Raw genomic sequence first — 6,364 nt, 5'->3', positions numbered from 1 at the left:
GGTGGCAGCCTGCCCCGTGCCTCCCCTGCCCGAGTCACCAGCTCCTCGGTTATTGTCTGCGCATCCCAGCCGCCGAGGTCCCTGCTGCTCCGCTGTGCGGTCAGCTCCTTTTGTGTCCGATATGTGCATGGCAGCCTCTGTGCTCTCAGGACCCCCCACGAGATCCCGTTCTCAAAGCCTTATTTCAACCCTGTTAAATAAATCAAATAGAATTGAAAACACATTTAACCCGGTACCTTCACCAGTTAGAGACCAGACAGCACGACGGGTTGGAACAGACACGTTCTGGGCACTGCTGCATTTCTAAATGGAGAACAGAGCTGTGCGAGGAAGGGCTGGAGGCTGCAGGCGTACAAGGCGTGACCTACACACAGGTCACCCCGCCCTGGTGATAGACCTTTCGGTGTCACGTGCACCCTGCGAAATGGTGCAGCACCGTGGAGGTGAGAAAGAATCCTTGTGCAGAGGTAGCTGCTTGCTCCTAGCAGAAGTCAGGTACTGTTAGCACTCGACAGCCGTCACAGGGTGAGGGGCCCTTCTCTGCTCCTTTGGGACACCCCTGAACTCTGTCACACTCCAACACAGCCCAGCTTCTCCTTATAAATAGCCAAAAATTGATCTTTCCAGGACGTGATAAGTTTCCCACATTGAAACCCTGACTCTAGCAGATAATCCCATGATGGGTCATTTCTCTCTCCCACACACACTTGAGCATCCTCCTCTTGCGTGTCTCCATTTAGAGGCTGGGCACATGGCTCTGGGCTGCCTCGAGTCGGACAGGTGCTCTGGATCCTTTTCCATTCCCTCTTCCCTCCTTTCTCTTGCTGCCTCTCACCCTGCAGATTCGAGCTGGGGAAGGGCACACACCACACACGTTAGCTGCTGCCAGGAGAGCAGGCTTTGTGCTGGTGCCGCCCAACAGAAACTCGGCACCTAATGGTATGGATACTCTTCACGCTCCCACCTCTCCAGGCAGCTCTTCCCAGCCCAAGCTCAGCCACAAGCCATGATAGAAGGCATCTGGGTAAAGCTGTCTGGCTGCTGCTGGGCAAGAGGTCAAACTACACAGTCACGACAGCCCCCTCGGGCTTTCAGACCGTCAATTAAATCATTTCCAGTGCTCAATTTGGCCACAGTAACCAGCACGACTAGCAGCAGCAGCAATCCCCTTTACCGGCAGCTTGACTAGCTGCCAGCTCAGGACAGGTGGAAATGCGAGTCCTTATGGCGGCTGCACGCGGTCGCCCTCCAGGACGCAGCAGTAACACCTCGAACGATGCTGGGACTGAAATAGTCAGCAAATGTCCCATCTCCATCTTCTAATCTTGCTGCATCTTTAGCTTTATTAGCTGCAAATTTGTGGTGTTTTGTGGCTTATGGAAGAATTTATAGTACTATATAATTTTTTTTTTTTTGGCTTCCTGTGTGGAACCACTAATAGTCCCTAACAGGCAGAAAATTGACCTGAGACTCTTTCCACTCCTTCTCTCCTTTTGGCCCAGCTGAAGATATTAGTAGTTCCAGGCTGCATGTTGTCAGCTTCAAATCACTCCAGCAGTTAAAGCCCAAAATAACTGTGCCTTTGATGTCAGTTTGCTTTTATTTCTAAATAAACAGGGTTGGTTACGATCTTCCAAATACGAAGCTATAGGCTCATTCTAGAAATAACAACCATGGAGAGGCAGCCAGTTCATTGTGTCTTGGGCAGAGCGGGTGACCTTTGAAAGGTTTTCGTGTTAACTAGAAGAACAGACAAGGCTCTATTCGACATCCTGCTGTGATGCCTGGAGCTGGTAACTTGGAGCCCAACGAAGAAAGTGATTTTTTTACAGTCATTTCTCTTGCACATTATTTCTGAACCTCTTGGCTGGGTGATTTTGCTTCCAAAAGCCCCTGATACAGGGCAAAACTCTCTTTCTTTTCTGAGGCTTCCCTGTTGTTTTGGCACAGCCGTGGCCATGGTGTGTTGGCATCTTCCACCAGGTAATGCTGGAATTGGGAACACTTTCCCAGGTGTGCCAAGGGCATCACACCACATCTGAGAGACCCTGTGCATTATGGGCAAAGCCTTGGGGCAGACCCCAGAGATGGGGCCGCTGAGACCCCAGCAGTGCCAGGTCCAGCTTTCTGGGGCCAAGAGGCCTCCCCAGCCAGCCTCATGGCCACCCCAGCCCATGCGCCACAGCAGTGCCATGGGGACAGCGTCACCTGGCAGCAAGTTTGGATTTTTGCAGCTTCCCCCAGATCATCCTAAAGCTGGAAGCACTGAGAATGTGTCAGAGTGTGGAGTTGGGACCAGCAGAGCACTGCTCGAGCAGCTCAGATAAAGCAGGGAAAGAAAGGGGACACCTGGAGGCATGTTCTACAGCACATCTATTTCCTATACCCACCCAGCCCCTGCAAAGGGTTTGTCAACGTTGTACAGTTCACCGACATGCTCAGGGAAGGAAATTCTGTTGCTGCTGAAATCAAAACACAAAATCCTCCCCTATCCACTGAGCCCAGACTCCTTCCCATCTGTCTTGACCCTCACCAGGAAAGAAGCTCCAGAGACCCACCACTGGACACACAGGCTGGGCCAAATTCTTCATGGCAGAGCAGAGGGAGAGGAGCGATGTCTGGGGTGGATGTAGCCCTGCTGATACCAGACATCTGTGGAAAGAGCAGAGGACTGAATTTCACTAAATGAGTAGAAACTTCCCCACCACCACGAACATCCACAGCACCCCCCATGGTGAAGGTCGGAGGCTGTTTCTAGGTCATTGCTTGAACCATAGCCCAGCTGAGGTTCTGGGAAGGAAAGAAGGCCGAGGGAAGCCTCCCTTGTGTCCTGGTTTGGGACTGGTCTTCAGGGAGAGGTGTCCCACTGCAGGGAAGAGAAAATACCTGGGGACCATCTCAGGGACTAGCTGCTTCCAGCCTCCTCCAACCAGCTGAACCCCCCGAAATCAGCAGGGCTTGGCACAGGGCAGCGCTGGAGGCAAGTCAGGGCAGTGCGAGCAGCACATAAATCCAGAGAGGCCGGCTGCAAGCATCACTCGGGGGAGCTGTTAAGGAGCACAAACGGGTTTGTTTTCTGGGATGAAGGCTCATCTCACCAAGAACCAGGAAGCACCGTCAGGAGCGAGCATGGGCACATTGTCTCTCCCGAACTGACTGGGGTTGCCGGCAGCAAGGCTGGAGCAGCATAACTACACCTGGTTGCATCTCCACTTTCCAACAAGCCCGGTATATGCCAGCGTTCGGAGATGGCTTTTTTACCCAGAGGGAGCTGCTGAACACAATGCTCTTTGTATCTGTCAAGTGCAGGGGGGAGGGAGGCACCGAGGTGCTGCCAGGGCTGGGAAAGGTGTGTGTTCGCTCAGGAAGAACTGGTCCTGTACGTACTTGCACATACACAGAGGTACAAACAAAATGTTCGTCTGCTGATGAAAGAACCGCCTGCCTGGAAGAGACACGGGCTGGAAAGGAAGCGCGGTTTTAGAGAAAGACAGGAGCACATCTTACAGCACACCGGACTGTGCCTTGTAAATAAGATTGGTTACAGATCCAAGATCCCCTTTTCTGCAGGTGAATCACGGGTGAGCCAAGCCTGCTCACTGTATTTTCCATCCATCGGCTCCTCACAGACATGTCGGGTATTGCTGGGGAGAAGCACAACCCTGCGCCATCGTGCAGAGCTCCCCCTGGCATCAGTGACATGAGGGCTGTGAGCTGAGTGTCATCTGGGGACGGGGCTCACAGCATCGCTCCTCCACGGTGGCTCCCGTGGCATCACGCAGGCTCATCCCGGCCCCTCAGTCTGTGGTGCAAGGGAGGGAAGCGGCGCAGGCAGACGCCCAGCCTTGAGTGGCCTCTGCAGCTTCCTGCGCTGCTGAGAAACCTCGCCATACCCTTAGGAAGTGGCTGCAGGGTGGGACTTTCAAAGGCATTAAGCACCTTACGCGCAGATGGAGATCTGGGGCCGTCAGTCAGCTCCGGCTGCTAATGCCTGCTGATTTCACCCAGCGCAGCGATCTGCAGGGTAATTGGATTAGACTGGTGCCTTCACAGTGCCCAGCAGTGTCCTCGTTCTCTTTGGAAATCCACTCCTGTGCCTCCCCAAGCTTCAGTGGAGGGATGTGCATTATAAAAGTCCTGCCCTGCCTTCCCACGTGTAACAGAGCCTAGTAAGGTGAGGCTCACAGCCATGACAGTGACGGGGGCCTGGCAGGGACTGCCGGCAGAAATGCCTCCCCAAGCTTCAGTGGAGGGATGTGCATTATAAAAGTCCTGCCCTGCCTTCCCACGTGTAACAGAGCCTAGTAAGGTGAGGCTCACAGCCATGACAGTGACGGGTGCCTGGCAGGTACTGCCGGCAGAAACTGGCTCAGAGCATCCAAGCAGCCTGTAACAAGCTCCGTGCGCCTTGCAAAGAGCGAGACGTATGAGCCGTCAGGTGTTGGGCTGTTTATTCTTAAACAGGGCTCGAGCAGAGGAGCCTGGGACAAATCACGGCTCTGTCCGGACCCAGATGAGAATGAGTGTGTCAGGGCAAGCTCTTCAGGAGATGTGGAGCTCTCACACCTCATAAATGTGAGCTGGCGTGAGCAGGGGACCCATCGCTCCCATTTCACTCCTGGGCAGTGGGGATGTGGCGCAGCAGCTTGGCGTGTGACAGGGCTCTGCTGCTGTGCTGCGGTTGGGATGTGGCAGGGTCCTTGTGCTCAATTATCTGGCTGTGTGAACCCTTTCCAGGCCTTGAGAGGTCCCACAGGAGCAGGATTCATTTGCTCAAATCCGTACACATGGTGCAGGCAGCCAGGCTCCGTCTGTAACTGGAGGAGAGAAAACAGCCCTCGGAGTGGGGAGCCAAACCCTGCCAGAGCAGGACCTGCGCATCCCCTGGGCTGCAAAGGGAATCCAGCAACAAGGTCTGATACGGACCTTGCCAGGGCCACACAAGACAAAAATCCATCCAAGACAACCTCATTCCTCATTTTTCTTCTGGTTTTGTCCCCCATCTTTTAATTCCCTGACAAGTATTCCCGAGGACATCAGTCACATGAGCCCGGAGTCCTGGGAAGGACCAATTTGGAGAGACTGTCGGGGTTGATTTACCGCGTAAATACCTACCGAGCAGAGCCAAGACCGTGCTGTAGAGTAATTCCCACGCAGGGATGCTGGTAGAGGAGACGACTGTGTAAGAGAGAGGGGGCCAAGAGCGATCATGCCATAATTACCGTGCCTGGGCCCAGAGGATGAGAATTACAAGGTAATTGGGCAGCAGCTCATTGCTGTGTAAATGCACAGTTATTTCTGTTCCATAAACCACAATCCAGGTTACACGGTAATTACTTTGAGGTCCATTAAGTGTAATTATACAGTAATCTCCAGGAGCCAGTAATTACTCTCATATTCCAAAGTATCTACCACTTAAAACTCAGTGAGTTTCACGCAGGTCGGAAGCAGTCGCGTGGTTTTCAGACTTCAGCGACTCGGTCTGTGGGATGGCCAGGACAGGGTCAAATGTTACCCCTTCAGCTGGAACCGCCTTTCAAAGGAGAACGTTGGGCATGCTAGAGGAGGAGAGCTACACACCTAAAGCCCAGCCAGTCTCCACGGCTCCCCTCCCATCAACAGCAGGATCGGTCCCTTCAGAGGGCTGTTCCTCCCAGTCTGCCAGCAGTGCCCTGAGGCTCAAATAAACGCTTTCTGGAGGTGCTACTCCATCCTTGGAGAACAAATACAAGGTTTCAGTCAGGCCCAGATGTCTCTTCTGGCTGCCCAGTCAGGGCAGGCAAACTCCATGCTTGTTGTTATGGCCAACATGCCACATTTTCCTTAATTCATTATACTGCAAATCAAACTTATCGCTCAGCGGTGTCAGTACCTCTCGTACATCACTTCCACCTTTTGCTCACAGTTCCCAGTGTGGGGCTCACCTCAACCATCAGAAGAAGACCTTCCCATAGCCCGCTCTTCTCAGTGATCCCAGTCATAGCATGTCCCAGGGCAGGGAGATGTGTCATTCCCCAGGACAAGCACCAAGGGAACAGTCCCCTAATCCCCTCTGCACTACAGGGCAAGGGGGCCCAGACGAGCCCTTCCATGGGGCGGACACAACTGAAGCTGCTCTTGTGTTTCTTGTCCTTCATAAAAACCCATTTTGACCTGGAAAGGCAGGAAAAGTGATTCACAGCCAAAGCCCCTGGGGGTGGGTTCCTGGGGGAGGATGGTGGAGCACTCCAGCTATGTGGAGCAGCAGCAGCAGCAGCATGGTCCAGTGCCAGGCATGGAGGGACCTGGGGGAAGGAGACCAGATGGCAGCAGTCACGCCTTGGACTGGCTCTTGCCTGATCGCACTCCTCAAAGGGAATATTCC

General features: G+C 53.6%; 1 protein-coding gene across 1 annotated transcript in view; it reads left to right on the top strand.

Moving 5' to 3' along the window:
- The window catches only part of LGR6 (leucine-rich repeat containing G protein-coupled receptor 6), a gene marked incomplete at its 5' end in the record, with an annotated part of 88,922 nt that overhangs the window by 57,592 nt on the left and 24,966 nt on the right, over positions 1-6,364 (top strand). The window lies entirely within an intron of this gene.

This window comes from Buceros rhinoceros, unplaced genomic scaffold (assembly GCF_000710305.1).
Source record: "Buceros rhinoceros silvestris isolate BGI_N320 unplaced genomic scaffold, ASM71030v1 scaffold13752, whole genome shotgun sequence".
Taxonomy (NCBI): Eukaryota; Metazoa; Chordata; class Aves; order Bucerotiformes; family Bucerotidae; genus Buceros; species Buceros rhinoceros.
The sequence above is the reverse complement of the archived record's forward strand: the minus strand, read 5'-3'. Positions and strand labels throughout refer to the sequence as shown.